General features: G+C 53.3%; 5 non-coding genes across 5 annotated transcripts; 3 read left to right on the top strand and 2 right to left on the bottom strand.

The window, feature by feature from the left end:
- Window positions 1-105: 105 nt before the first annotated feature.
- TRNAL-CAG (transfer RNA leucine (anticodon CAG)) lies at window positions 106-188 on the bottom strand. Its single transcript has one exon. It is a non-coding gene; the product is annotated as a tRNA-Leu (tRNA).
- A 606-nt stretch (window positions 189-794) lies between these two features.
- TRNAD-GUC (transfer RNA aspartic acid (anticodon GUC)) lies at window positions 795-866 on the top strand. The gene has a single exon. It is a non-coding gene; the product is annotated as a tRNA-Asp (tRNA).
- Window positions 867-1,571: 705 nt separating this feature from the next.
- Window positions 1,572-1,643, top strand: TRNAG-UCC (transfer RNA glycine (anticodon UCC)). Its single transcript has one exon. It is a non-coding gene; the product is annotated as a tRNA-Gly (tRNA).
- Window positions 1,644-1,931: 288 nt separating this feature from the next.
- Window positions 1,932-2,003, top strand: TRNAE-CUC (transfer RNA glutamic acid (anticodon CUC)). Its single transcript has one exon. It is a non-coding gene; the product is annotated as a tRNA-Glu (tRNA).
- Window positions 2,004-14,828: 12,825 nt separating this feature from the next.
- On the bottom strand, window positions 14,829-14,899 carry TRNAG-GCC (transfer RNA glycine (anticodon GCC)). Its single transcript has one exon. It is a non-coding gene; the product is annotated as a tRNA-Gly (tRNA).
- Between the last annotated feature and the right edge of the window lie 8 nt (window positions 14,900-14,907).

Genomic DNA, 14,907 nt, shown 5'->3' with positions numbered 1-14,907 from the left:
GTGCCAGGCAGGAGCGGCCCGTCAGGCCGGCCGGGGCTTGCTATAGGGCGTCGTCCAGGCCCGCCGGTGTCCCGTGCCCTCGTTGGGCGCGCCAAAAGGGGGGCGTGTCAGGAGTGGGATTCGAACCCACGCCTCCAGGGGAGACTGCGACCTGAACGCAGCGCCTTAGACCGCTCGGCCATCCTGACGGCGGGCCTGGGCGCGTCGCCGCTCGCCTGGCTGGGACCCGGCGCGAACGCTGGTGCTGGCTGGCGGCTGTGTGGGTGCGCAAGGGACGGGGCGCGCGCGGGGACCGGCCGACCGGGAGCTCGGCCAGCCGATTGGCCGCCCCGCCGCAGCCGCCGCCCGCCCGCCCCGCTCGCACATCCCCGGCTCTGCACCCAGAGGGCGCCTTCGGGCCAGCCTCTTGCGCCGCCACCGCCCCCTCCCCTGCCCTCCCCTGCTCTCCCCTGCCCTCCCCTCCCCTCCGTCGTCCGCCTCTGGCCATCCTGAGCCCCCGTCCTCCTGCTCGCAGCCGTGCTTGCCCTCTCGGGTCTCTCCTGCCGGCGGGATCTCCGCTTGGCAGGCGGTAGGCAGCGGCGCACTCGGGGTATTCAGCGCCGCCCGCCCGGCCCGGGTCCCTGGTCCACTCCGAGTGGGGGGCAGGGGGACTGCTGTGGGGGCTGACGCGGTTGGTTTGGGGTCGCGTCGGGTGTGGCGTGTGGCGGACGCCTGTGTAAGGCAGGGCGTCGAGGGCAGGGGTAGGCGTGGGCAGGCAGGCGGAGAGGGGTCGGGCGCCCGGGTGGCCGCCGCCGTCCTCGTTAGTATAGTGGTGAGTATCCCCGCCTGTCACGCGGGAGACCGGGGTTCGATTCCCCGACGGGGAGGCAAGACGCCCTTTTTGGTCGCCGGCGTCGCCGCTCTCTCCAAACGTTTGCCCCCAGGGCCCTTCTTCTCCTCCCTCCAGCGTCCGACAAGAGGCGCAGGGCGACGACGGGTGTCCGGCCTGCCCGCCGTCGACCACCGCCACCCCTTTCCCTTCCTCGCCACCCCCCCCCCCTCTGGCGCGCGCGCGTGCGGGATCGCCACAGCCCAGCCAGGGCCTCCTGTCGTGGCCACGGCGCCTGACGAGTGGCTGTGCTCAAGGCGCTCCTTGGGGACGCGACGCTGCCCCGTGGCGGGGAAGCGGGGGAAGGGGGTGCCGCACGGGGGACGGGTGGGTGGCGGCCGTGTGGGGTCCTCCGTCGGTGCGGGATGTGGGCTCGCGGACCAGCGGGTGGAGAAGGGCCCAGGCCAGCGGGTCTGGGAGGGGCAGCGTGTGTCGGGGGGCGAGGGCCCGGGAGCCGCAGGGCGGCCAGAGCGCCCCCCAGAGGCGGGCGGCGGGCGGTGGGGCCTGCGGAGCCGCACAGCTGCGCCGGGCCGGCGCGGGTGGGGCGCCGGGCGGCCGCTGCTGGCGCGTGTGGCGGCGCCGAGCTGCGGTCGGGCAGGACGTCGGGGCAGGGCTGCGCCAGGCGGCCGAGGCGGTGGAGAGAAGGCGTGAAGGCGCTGCTGCGAACCCTGGGCCGGCGTCTGGGGGCGGCCCGGGCTGTGCAGCGTTGGTGGTATAGTGGTGAGCATAGCTGCCTTCCAAGCAGTTGACCCGGGTTCGATTCCCGGCCAACGCAGCTGGCCAACCTTTTGCGTGGCTCCAGGGCCCTCGTGCCCGGGCCCGATGGGAGCCGGGAGCCCGGAGCCCGGAGCCCGGAGCATGGAGCGTGGCCGAAGCTGAGCGCGTGTGTGAGGGAAGGAGGCGTGCAGCGTTTTGAGGGTGCTGCCAGCAGGGTAGGTGGATTGGCAGGGCCGGCGGGCGGCTGGCCGTGGCAAGGCGGGGGCCTTGGAGGCAAAGCAGAAGCGCGTGGGTGGTATGGAGGCGCTGGGTCCAGGGGGTGCGGGCCAGGCGTGGAGCCCGCCGCTCCCTGGTGGTCTAGTGGTTAGGATTCGGCGCTCTCACCGCCGCGGCCCGGGTTCGATTCCCGGTCAGGGAAGCCTTTCTTCTTCCTCTCGGCCTACCTACCAACCTGCCCAGCGCATCCGCGCCCCTTTTAGCCAGCTTCTCCCTTGCCACGCCGCCTCGGCGCCCACGCAAGGCCAGCCGCCCCGTCTAGCCCAAGCCTTGCCCTGTCGCCTCGGCCAGCCCAAGCCTTTTGGCCTCGCCAGCCGGCCGCCCAACTGCAGGGCTTGGGCGCCTCCCCTGGACGCTGGCCGGGCTCCCCCTCTTCCTCCGCCCCAAACCCGAGAGGCCGCGATACCCTCTATCCCCACTCATGGCCACCAGCAGACGCCCGCACGTCCAGCCAGCCCAGGGGCTTGGCCTCTGTGGCTGCAGTGCTGTCTTCAGGAGAAACCTCGCCACCCCTGACAGGACACCCCTTGCTCCTTCCTGAGGTGCTAGTTCGTGGTGTCGGTGCTGGGAAGAGGGGCAGGGGGAGTGGGGGAGGAGGTCTGGGGAGCGTGAGCAATCTACCTCTTCGAGCCGGGTACCCTGCTGGAGCCCCTGGTCCCTTGCCTCTCCCCCCGGCCAGCCACGGCCCGGCCCAGCTTCCCAGCACCGACACCACGAACCTCTGGGCTGGCCGCGTCTCCCGTGCCCGGCGATTGCGGTCCACGTGGGTGCTGGCCTTGGGCGGAGATGGGAGCAGAGAGCCGGCCCGTGGCGCCCCGGAGGTGGGGTTGGGAAAGCGAATCTGGGCACGTCCAGGTCGCCGGACCACCAGGCAGAGCAGGTGAGACAGCGGGGAGATTCGGGAGGCCGGTGGGGAAAACCCAACGGCCGAGCGGGTGGGAGGGGCTGGAGGCGCACGGGAGACACACAGGGTGGACTTCTAGCCAACACGTCCCTCACATCGCCTCACCACCACTCCCCTGAATCCTATGGCAAAGTGGCAAGCGTGCTCCCTGGAGCACCCTCCTCCCCCTCCAGCCCTACCCTCATCCCGCAGACCCACGACCTGGACGGCACCTTAAAGATGTTCTCATTGCCCATTCAGCCTTAGCGTACACCTAGCCAGGGTCTACTCCATCCCTCTCTCCACCCCTGTGCGCGTCGTCTCCTACGGGTGCTCCTCTAGGGAAATCGCAGACCAGGGTCTCCTTCCCGCCAACACGTTCACGCCCCTGTCCGCCAAGCGTTTGCTCTCTGTTCAGAGATTGTCTCCTTCAGAGCCCAAGCGGACAGCCCGTGCCCCGCCCAAACCTGCCGCCGCAGCCCACTCGCTGGATTGGGACAAGGTCGTACCAGCCAGGAAAGGAACCCCTGTGGGCGTCCGGGTGTTTACCATCACCACAGGGAGTTCCTTCAGCACCCTTGCCTCTGTGTGCATGCGTACGTGAGTGAGTGTGTGTGCGTGGGGGGGGGGGAGGCAGCCGCGGTGGGGGAAGCGCAGGATGAAGGTGTTTGCTCCCGTGGGTGGCCTCCCACGGGGGTTAGGGCAGAGGGCGACAAGGATCCCAGAAGGACGGGAGGGCCGGGAGCAGCCCGGATGTGTGGGTGGAGTGCCGGGCGGGGAAGTGTGGGGCTTGCGGACCCGGCCGAGAGCGTGGCTGGCCACTCAGGCAGGGTCTCTGCGGAGGCTTGGGGCGTCTTACCCGGCACGCGTGCACGTGTGCGGGAGGGTGAGCTCAGATCTGAGGTAGGGGAGGAGACGGAGTAGGAGTGTGCCTGAGGAGCCTGTGGGAGGTCCGACTGCTGGCCTTGAGTGTGAGAGATGGGTGTGGGGTACACGGGGTGGGTGGCGGGTGGCAGGGGTCTAGCCTGGAGGCTGGCAGGAGCAGCACGCGGCAAGTGGTGGGGAGTGGGTCCCGGCGTAAAAAAGCTGGAGTCCCCCGTGGTGGGAGAGGACCATGGCGGTGGTGCGGGGGGAGACTGCTGTGCTGTGCTGTGCTATGCTGTGTTGTACTGCAGGGCGCTCGGGCCAACGGGTGGGGTGCAGGGGGACGTGGGTGGGAAGCCGGTAGGCAGGCAAGCACGGGAAACACAGAGAGATGGGGGACCGGGTCTAGGAGCCGTCCCAGCGGGGTGAGGAATTCCACAGCCCCGGAGACTTCAGTCACCTATCATTGGGACAGTCAGTCAGGTCTCAGGGGTCGTCCTGGGGTTGAGATTCAGAGAGGCCAACAGGACAAATGCCACCCAGGATCATTGACCAGTGAGGACTTGGAAAGGAGGGGGCGAGGAGGCAGGCGACAGGTGTGGGGATGTTGGGCCAGAGGGGCGGCCGGGGCGGGGGGGAGGTACTGGCTGAGCTGGTACTTGTGTTGTTGCTGGTGGATGACTTGGTGCCGCCGCTGCTGGCGATGGTGGTGGTGGCCTTTGGTGCCGTTGGTGACGGTGCCAGGGCTGCCGGGGTGATGGTGGACACGGTCTTGGTGGTGGCGGTGGTGGTGGTGATGAAGGACTTCAGTCCTGTTGGCGATGGTGCCCGTGCCGGTGTGGTGATAGTGGAGCTCGTGGAGGTGGCGGTGGCGATGGCGGTGGTGGTGATCGTAGAGGACTTGGGTGCTGTTGGTGATGATGTCCATGCTGGTGCGCTGGTGGTGGACTTGGTGCTGCTGCTGGACTTGGTCATGGTGGTGGTGGTGGTGAAGGACGTCAGTGCTGTGGGCCATGGTGCCTGTGCCAGTGTGGTGATGGTAGACTTGGTCTTGCTGCTGCTGCTGCTGCTGCTGCTGCTGCTGCTGCTATGGTACGAGGGGTTGGGGGTAGACTACGTGGTGTGGGGGTGGTACTGATGGTGGAGGACTTGGGTGCTGTTGGCGATGATGTCCATGCACATGAGCTGGTGGTGGACCTGGTCCTTCTGGTGATGGTGGTGGGGGTGGTGATGATGGTGAAGGACTTCAGTCCTGTTGGTGATGGTGCCCGTGCCTGTGCGGTGATAGTGGAGTTCGTGGAGGTGGCGGTGGCGATGGCGGTGGTGGTGATCATAGAGGACTTGGGTGCTTTTGGCGATGATGTCCATGCTGGTGCGCTGGTGGTGCACTTGGTGCTGCTGCTGGATTTGGTCCTGGTGGTGGTGGTGGTGGTGGTGGTTGTGGTGGTGGTGGTGAAGGACATCAGTGCTGTGGGCGATGGTGCCTTTGCCAGTGTGGTGATGGTGGACTTGGTCTTGCTGCTGCTGCTGCTGCTGCTGCTGCTGCTGCTGCTGCTGCTGCTGCTGCTGCTATGGTACGAGGGGTTGGGGGTAGACTACGTGGTGTGGGGGTGGTACTGATGGTGGAGGACTTGGGTGCTGTTGGCGATGATGTCCATGCGCGTGAGCTGGTGGTGGACCTGGTCCTTCTGGTGATGGTGGTGGCGGTGGTGGCGATGGCGGTGGTGATGATCATAGAGGACTTGGGTGCTTTTGGCGGGTGGGAGGGGCTGGAGGCGCACGGGAGACACACAGGGTGGACTTCTAGCCAACACGTCCCTCACATCGCCTCACCACCACTCCCCTGAATCCCATGGCAAAGTGTCAAGCGTGCTCCCTGGAGCACCCTCCTCCCCCTCCAGCTCCCACCCCCACCCCGCAGGCTCAGGACCTAGATGTCACCTTGAAGATGTTCCCCTCAGCCTTAGGGTACACCCAGCCAGGGTCTACTCCGCCCCCCTCCCCACCGTGTGTTAGTCTTTTTCCTTGGGTTTTGTTCAGTTTTCTTGCAACAAGAGGTATTTACAGTGAAATGTATACATAGAGAAAGTATGGAACATTGGAATTAAGGTAGTTTCCGTATTTATTTCTCTAAAATTTGGGAGGCACAAAAGCTTGTATGGTGTAAGAAGGCATTTTTCCTAGTATATCCATGGAGCACGACCATGGAGTCATCTTTATTTCAAGTTTAGTCTGAGACTGTGAGAGAATTAATTTTTCTTGTTTTATGGCCCTGAATGTGCAATATGTTATAACAGTCTGGGCAAAGCAATACAATTTGTGTAAGTACCAGCGCCCTTTTAGAATTAACATTCTACCATACATCTTCCGTTACACAGCCTTGTACATATCCAGACTTCTAGGTTGTCATAGTTTCGGCCTTATCACATGTTATCAGTATTTGCAGGAATGCCTGGTTGGCTCAGTGGAGTATGCAACTCTTCATCTTAGTTCCATGAGTTCAAGCCCCACCCAGGGCATAGATGTTAGTGAAAAAAAAAAAAATTATTGTCGCCCGGGCAGCTTAGTCAGTTAATCCTCTTCCTTGTGCTTAGGTCATGATCTCAGGATCCTGGGATGGATCCCTGCTTCCTCTTCTTCCTCCCACTCCCCCTGCTTTTGCTCTCTCTCTTTCAAATGAATTTTAAAAATGAAAAAATAATTGTAAAATGCTCCTGTGAGAGGTGTCCTACCTGTACCTCTGGAAGAAAAGGACATCTTTGTCTCTCAATGCAAAGGGACATAGAGAAGAATCTGAATATTTGCAATATTTGATTGTAGTATTGGCGATGAGGGAGGAAAAGGTCAATATCATTTAATGGGGAATTTGGGGGAATCAAATTATATTTCAAAATTTTCAGAGATCTGTATTTTTAGTGTGTTTATCGTTTGTCAACATTCTACTGTAGTATTTTATCTTACTCAATATTTGCACTAGTGGGTAAAATTGTATGTTCATTAATTTATTTTTATAGGGCAACCCTGTCCACACCCCTCTCACTCCTGAAAGCTTTATCTGTATTCTTACTTAATAAATTTCTATTGCTTTACTCTTATATCTATATAGATATAGTTTGTGTTCTTGAAAAGTAGGGAATACTTTACATGTTCATTGCTAAGAGCCTGTTAATGAAATATATAACATAATATAACTGTTTAGAAGAGTGAGTAAATAAGCATATATGTCAGTTATTTTTTTGTGGTAGTGAGCCGCTAAGACCCTTTATAAGGATCACCACCTCCCGGTTTTCAAACCAGCCACAATCCTTTCCCACACTGTATGGGGGTTTGTATGTGTGAATAATAGCAGGTAGCCAAGATATAAGTATGTCCCTTCCAAAATTAGGTTAGAAAACACTGTGGCTTCCATCTTGGGCTCTCTCTCTTTCTCTCTCATAACCTTCTCTGGAGGAGGCCAGTTAACTTTTTTTTTTTTTTTTTTTTAAGATTTTATTTATTTGACAGAGAGCGACAGCGAGAGAGGGAACACCAGCAGGGGGAGTGGGAGAGGTAGAAGCAGGCTTCCCGCTGAGCATGGAGCCCAATGCCGGGCTGGATCCCAGGACTCTGAGATCATGACCCGAACAGAAGGCAGACGCCTAACGACTGAGCCACCCAGGCGCCCCCCCAGTTAACATTGTGCGATGATGCACAGGCCAGCTATGGAGTGGCCCAAAGAGGGAGGAACGAAGGCTACTTGAGCCACCACCCACATGAGCTCCATTGGGTCCTCCATTCCAGTTGAAGCCTCAGAGGACTGCTTACCCAGTCAACAGCTTGACAGCAACTTCATGAGGACTGTGAAGCAGATCCATGAAGCTAAGTTGCTCCTGGATTCCTGACTCCAGAAACTGAGTTTCCTGAATAAATATTTCCTGTTTTAAGCTGCCAAGTTTTGGAGTAATAGAATATGGACTCCATTTGCAATAATACATAAGTTATCCAGAGATAACTCATACAGATAGTAGGCTAAAAAAGTCAATTGTAGGGCCACCTGGGTGGCTCCCTCGGTTAAGTGGGTGACTCTTTCAGCTCAGTTCATGGTCTCAGGGTTGTGAGATCGAGCCCAGTGTGGGGCTCCATGCTCTGTGGGGAGGTCGGCTTGAGATCCTGTCCCTCTCTCTGCTCCTCCCCCCCACTCATGCACACCCTCTCTCTCAAATAAATAAATGTCTTAAAAAAGTAAATTGTAGAATAGTGAAATCTTATAATATGAAAATGATAAATTTTTTATAAATTATAAAAAATTATAAATCATAATTTTATATAAACTCTTGAAATTCAAAACATAATAATATGGTGAGTAAGGGCTTATATCATTTGTCCTATAGTATTATTTGAGTGTTTTTACAAGTAACTCTTTAAATTGATGTATAACTGAGCTTTATTGATGTATAGTTGATAGACAATAATATGTACACCTTTAAAGTGCACTATTTGATAAGTTTTGACATATAAAACCATGACTACCATCAGGATGATGAACCCCCAAACATTTCCTCATGCCCCTCTGTAATTTCCTCCTTCTTGTCCCCTCCAGGCAACAATTGATTTGCTTTTTGTCACCATTGCATAGTTTTGTTTCCCGGAACATGCTGTGTACTAGAATTTCTGTGAGGGGAGCCTGGGTGGGTCATTCAGTCAAGCGTCTGCTTTTGGCTCAGGTCATGAACCCAGGGTACTGGGATCGAGCCCTGCATCGGGCTCCCTGCTCAGCAGAGAGCCTGCTTTTCCCTCTCCCTCTGCCTGCCACTCCCCCTGCTCATGCTCTCTGTCACATAAATAAAATATTTTTTTAAAATAGAATTTCTGTGATTCTAAAAATTTTATATTTGTATTTTCCAATATGGTAGCCTCTAGTCACATGTAGCTATTGAGCACTTGAAAAGAGGCTAGTTCAAATTGAAGAATCCCTTAAGTATAAAATATACGCTGAATTTCAAAGACTGGAAACAGGAGTGTAAAACATCTCTATGTTTTTATACCGATTACATATTGAAATAATGCTATATTGGATATATTGGGTATTATGGATTGAATTGTGTCCTCTCAGAATTCACATACTGAAGTCCTAACTCCCAGTACCTCAGAATGTGAGCTTATTTGGCGATAGGACGTCTGTTTCCCATGTAATTAGTTAGGATGAGGACATCCTGGAATAGAGCGGGCTGCTCATACAATATGACTAGCATCCATATTAAAAGGGGAAATTCAAAGACATAGACACACTCACCTGGGAAGAACACCAGGTAAAGTTTGGAGCTATGCTGTAGGAACTGTCAGAAGGTAGGAAAGAGGCCTGAACAGATCCTTCCCTAGTGCCTTCAGAGGGAACATGTCCCTGCTGACGCTTGGATCTGACTTCCGGCCTCTGAAACTGTGACACAATAAATTTATGGTGGTTAAACCACTCGTTCATAGTACTTTGTTACGGCAGCTGTCGAAAACTAATACATTGGGTTAAATAAAATATATTATTAAATTAATTTTATCTGTCTCAAAGTAGGCCCTGACTCTTCCCTCTTCAAACACCCTGCAGCACAGAGCTAGGCATTTCTGAAAAATCTTGCAATCCCATTTTAAACAAAAACAACAAGCATAATCCTTATTGTGTGGCATGGCAGCTAAGGTGGTGTAGACCCACAAGGGAAACCTTCCACTGTTGAGGCAATGAGAATGGAATCAAGCCCCCCATGTCGGTGACCTGTTCCTGCCCCCACAGCTCTGGAGAATGTATTGTGCCCCCATGAGGAGTTGTGATGAGAACATGTGATGAGAATTATAGTGGAGGTGGACCGTAGCACAAAACTCTGGAAGAGTAAATCATGTATTTGATTTTTCCCCTGATTTTCTTCGGGGGGGGGGTATGAGGAAGAAAAGAGTTGAGCCAAGCATCAAAAGGAATGAGGGGAGCCCTCAGGGAAATTGTAAGTGAATCGCTTTTTCTTCGCATCCTTGCACACCTTCCCTGAGCTCCCTTCTCCTCTCACTGGCCCGCTCCCTCATTGCTGTGCATTCCCCGCCCTGGAGCCTTGTCTCCTCTGAGCTTTGTCTCCTCTGAGCGAACTACCAGCCAGAGAAGCTGATTCTCCCCATGGTGTTACTGACTGTCCTCAACAGGAGAAGAATGTTGATTGTAAGAAAACAAAACCCAGTCAGAATCGATGAAATACAGATGCACCATAAACCTATGAGAGGAAACCTCAAAGATCTTCAGAGACACGGAAAAAAGCATGACGTCAGCAGACTGAAAGTGAAACAGGAAGTGTGTTCGGGAAGCCAGATTTGGAAGACGAGACCGCTCTTGTCTGCTTTTTTCACTACTTCTCTCCAATTTCAACCAGCTCTCTCATTTTCTCTTGCCCTCTCGCTCTCTCCCCTTTCCGCCCTCCCTTCCTTCCCCGCTCCTTCTCTCAGATGGCTTGCTTTATTTTCACATGACCTAACATGGTCTGACATGACGCAATCTGTCGGTGAAGTACCGGCCGTCATCTACCTAAAGTGTTGGCGCCTCAGGTAATTTCAAAGTCTGATTAGTCATTGGTGATTCTGTGAGCTCCGTCCTCCTTGGCATTACCCAAGGAGGTCCCAGCCTGACCTGGGCGCGGGGGGCGAGAATGAAGGAGTTAGGAGAGGGCTTTTCCCATCTGAAAGACCTAGGGCTGCCTCTTCTAGCTGTGAGCAGGGCGCAGGAAGTGGGGCATGCATGTCAGGTATCTGCAGACGTTATCTATTGAAGATAGACAATGACATTACCTGTTTTCCCCCTGCCTGAAAAATACATCATGAAAAATAATGTAAAAATTATATACTTGCAATTTCATAAATGCTAGAGGAATTATCCCTGTTAGGGATGAGATGATTTTTTACTTTCACTTTTTTTCTTACTTTTGCAAATGCAGCCTTTATATATGTGAATTTAAATATGTGGCTCACATTGCATTTCTATTGGACGACGCTGCGCTGAAGGTATACTTAGCAACAAATGTATCCTGTCAGGTTTACCAGGAAGCTGTTCTTTCTCCTAGCCCTTTATCTGGTGATGCGTATCTACCCCATATCTTTAGGAAATACGGAAAGTACGTCTCTATTTAGCAAAGGTATTGCCTTTGATATTCACCCAGAACACTCTCCCATTTACCTGTAATGTCTTTATAACCTGCACCCCATTGACAATACTTGAAATGGGCGGATTGTAACATTCCCCAGGATCCTAAGTCTGCTTTTACATATGAAAGTCCTTTTGGAACTTCCCTTATCTTTACTTCCCCTGACCCCAAGGTATATAATCACTTGCTCCTCATGATCCCAGGGCAGCAGGGAGCAGCAGGCAGTCCCTCTTTCTGCCCATGGGTCCTGTCCCTGTGCTTTAATAAAGCCACCATTTTGTACCGAAGACGCCTCAAGAACTCTTCCTTGGCTGTCGGCTCCGGACCCCACCAACACACCAGCATTCAAAAACACTACACCTGTGTCATGAGGAGGAATTTCCAGGACAGACAACAGCACAGCTAACAAGTGACACAAGTGGGAATGTTTATTGCAAGGTGGGGTTGGGGGAGAGGGAGAGAGAGAAAGAGTTTGGGATGTGTGGCCTGGGTGGGGGAGGTGTCTTATCTTTCACTGACGGTTGAGGGCAGAATATTCATTACTAGGGGCAGAAAGCAGGTCTCTGAGCTTTTTCTTCCTTATTTGGTCGGGGGGTTCCTGTCATGGCATCTGCCATCTTGGGCCTGTCTGGTTTGATCTGGCTTCTTCTGGAAGGCTGCCAGGACAGGCCTCTGACTTTCCCAATAGCTGGCCACGGGCTTTCTTGTTGTTGGCTTCCGGGTCTCCTGTTAGAACCTAACTAACTGCCTATGCTAACATACGGACTGTTTCCCACACTCGTTCAGCCTGATTAAAACTTTAGTTTCTTTCCCTTCACCTGAGGGAACCCATCTTGTTTGTTGGCTGTTGCTGTCTAATCCTTCTCGCTTATGTTGTCGGTGATTATCACCCAGTCTTGAGCTCAGAGGAAATGGTGAGTGAATCTGCTGAGGTGGTTTGGATTCCCTAGTTCAGTATTTTCCAAAAGCTGTTCCCCAGTCACACAATTCCTTGAGAGGCTTTTTGGAGTGAAGGGGTTCTGTGGTCAAAATAATGCAGAACATTCTGCTACGCTGTTGCTCTCCTTGTATATTCATAATGCCGATTAAAGCCTCCAAGAAGTCCTATTGCAAAGAAAACTTTTAAACTAAGTTTTATAAGGCATTCGCCAAACCTAGTTAACCATAGAATCTTTTTTCCTCTGCAACTTGTATCAATGTCCCTCAGAACGGATGTGCCCAAGGTCACCCTTCAGGAAATGCTGATCCAGTGCTTTATTTGGGAAGACAGAGAGGTGAAGAGAATCTCTGAAGACTTCCTGGGCTACCCGGCTGCTTTGGGCCTTGGCCTTAGGCCCTGGCTTGGGTGACTTCACAAAGGCTCCCCACAGGGGACCTGACAGTTTATTCCCAATTTCTGCCTTAACAACTGTCATTTCCCCCATCCCTCTGCATCTCCTATTAGGTCTGGCAATTCTATTCATCTTTGCACCTTGGTATCAAATCACTTTCTGCCTGGTGATGGGACTCCTGTTTGCGGTGGACATGGGGCCATCTTTGTCTGTGTAGAGAGACTTTCAAAGCTCAAAGGAGACTGGAGGAATTGCAAAGTCAAATGGAACCAGGGCCCTCGGGGCAAATGGCCTTTCTTGCCAAGGTGTAACAGCATTGGTGGCAGCAACCTCAGCTCAGGCCATAGCTTTCGTCCTGCCCCAGCCCCTCTCCACAGCAACCTGGCTAAGGAGCCTCCAACCACCCGTTAGCCTCCAGGGAAAAACGGGGGCCTGCGTTTTCCAGAGCTAAATTGCAATCCCCCCCCCCACTGGATTTCTGAAGGTCGAGGCACAGGCAGCCCAGCCAGCTCTAAGTGTGTTCGTTTGTTAATTGTTTATTGCCTGACTACGCCACCTCCTATCAGAATGTGAGCTCCAGGAGAGTGGGCCTTTGTTTTGTTCACTGCCATGTACTTAGAGTGTAGGTCAGTGCCCCGCACATGATAAAGCACTCAAAAAGTTGTGGAATGAGGGGCGCCTGGGTGGCACAACGGTTAGGCGTCTGCCTTCGGCTCAGCGTGATCCTGGCATTGTGGGATTGAGCCCCACATCAGGCTCCTCCGCTATGAGCCTGCTTCTTCCTCTCCCACTCCCCCTGCTTGTGTTCCCTGTCTTGCTGGCTGTCTCTATCTCTGTCGAATAAATAAATAAAATCTTAAAAAAAAAAATCTCTCTTTCATCATTAAAAAAAAAAGTTGTGGAATGAGTGAATTCTTTAGCATTTGAAATCAGAATTTTTTTTTTAAAAGATTTTATTTATTTATTTGACAGAGAGAGACAGCCAGCGAGAGAGGGAACACAGCAGGGGGAGTGGGAGAGGAAGAAGCAGGCTCATAGCAGAGGAGCCTGATGTGGGACTCGATCCCGGTACGCCAGGATCACGCCCTGAGCCGAAGGCAGACGCTTTAACGACTGCGCTACCCAGGCGCCCTGAAATCAGAATTTTAAACCTAGAAAGTCCTTATAAATGATGTAGTCTAATCTCCTTATTTTAAAATTGAGGAAGGTATTGCCCAGATGGTCGAAATGACTCGTTCAAGGATATACAGGTAGTTGGTGTTACAAACCTTTATATGTATAGTTTTGGATTGTACTATATATGTTGCTTTACAACTTACTTTTTGCACTCAGTATTGGGTCACGAGCATCCCTCCACTTCATAATGTTCATTTAAGTTATCACTTTAAAATCCATTCTACTTCTGAAGATACTCAAGCTAAGTTACAAAACATAAATGGATATAGTTAAGTGTGCGTATAAAGTTAGCACTCAACATAGGCTCCTCTACATTGGAACCTTTTTGAATTAAAAAGTAAATAAATGAGTGACTTTGGGAGAGTGTCTGTGTGGTTTAATGTCCAGATACGGAGGTGCGTGCTTTAGAATTCCCTGGAATTCTTGGGGGGGGGGGTGGATGGGAGGGGGCTTTGAGCTGCTGAGAGCTGGGAGAGAATGTTGGAAGAGCTTGGACAAGACAGTCTCTGAACAGGCCAGGGCACAGATTCCAGGCCAGGCCCCCTTTCCTCCTGAGGTGAGGACCCTTCTCTTGCAGGCCCTTGTCTAAAATGTCCCAAATGTGATACCCAGGCCTGGCTGGCCTAGACTCCAACCAAGAGTGAAGGAATTTAAAGCCGACAGCTCCTCTTTCTTTTGGGGCTATAAAATAGTTTCCTTCTTTTTGAGGATGGTTTGATTGTCCACAGTGGAAGTCATTCATTGCACACGTCTTCACATTCCCTTTTTTCCTGGACCCATCACTGGGACCGATCCCAGTACAGCTGATCTCTCCAGCAGCAAACTTTGCCAGCTCCTTCTCACCGGTACACAGGCAGAGGGTTGACCAAGAAACCCGGTCTAGAAGCCAGGCTGACCTCTGCATCCTGACTCCTGCCTCCCTCTCCAAAGCTCCCTGAGCTTCCAGAAGGGTTCTCAAGCCCTCTGAGGAGAAAAAAGCCGCTTACAGAGCACAGGTTTTTGTTCCTCTTTTTAAAAATTGGCTTCCTTTGAATTAGGCAAATAACAATATATTACACAAAAGTCAACTTTTAAGTTCCTTTAATAAACTACTGAAGTTTAATGTTGTAATGTATCACATACTCTTAAGATACTGCCCTGGTTAGTGTAGCAGGGAGTGTCTCTGCCTGCCACCTGGGAGACTCAGGTCCCATTCCCCAACGGGCAAATGACAAAGACATTTTGTTTTCTTTTCCTCCACTTCCACATTCATGTCTCGGAAAAGTCTCCTCCTTTTGGCATACTGTGCTTTTCCAGTCGGCCTCTGGGACAATGCCCCTCGGGGGCGGGAGCGAGCGTCAGGGACCGGTCTCAAGAGCCGGGTATTTCCACTACAGCTCAAGCTCCTCCCCCTTCCAGGCCCCCGCTCCTCAGAGGAAAGTGACTTGGTAAAGGAGGGGAACCAAAACAAAAGAACGCTAGCTTCAGCTAGCTGTCGCTTCGTTCAGTGTCACAAATCCAAGAATGGAAAAGGACTTAGTTCAAACAAGTGTGCGACAGAAAACAAAAGCAAAAGAACGTTACGTTGCATTGGCCGGGAATCGAACCCGGGCCTCCCGCGTGGCAGGCGAGAATTCTACCACTGAACCACCAATGCTCACAGCG

This window comes from Ursus arctos, unplaced genomic scaffold (assembly GCF_023065955.2).
Source record: "Ursus arctos isolate Adak ecotype North America unplaced genomic scaffold, UrsArc2.0 scaffold_2, whole genome shotgun sequence".
Lineage (NCBI taxonomy): Eukaryota > Metazoa > Chordata > Mammalia > Carnivora > Ursidae > Ursus > Ursus arctos.
The sequence above is the reverse complement of the archived record's forward strand: the minus strand, read 5'-3'. Positions and strand labels throughout refer to the sequence as shown.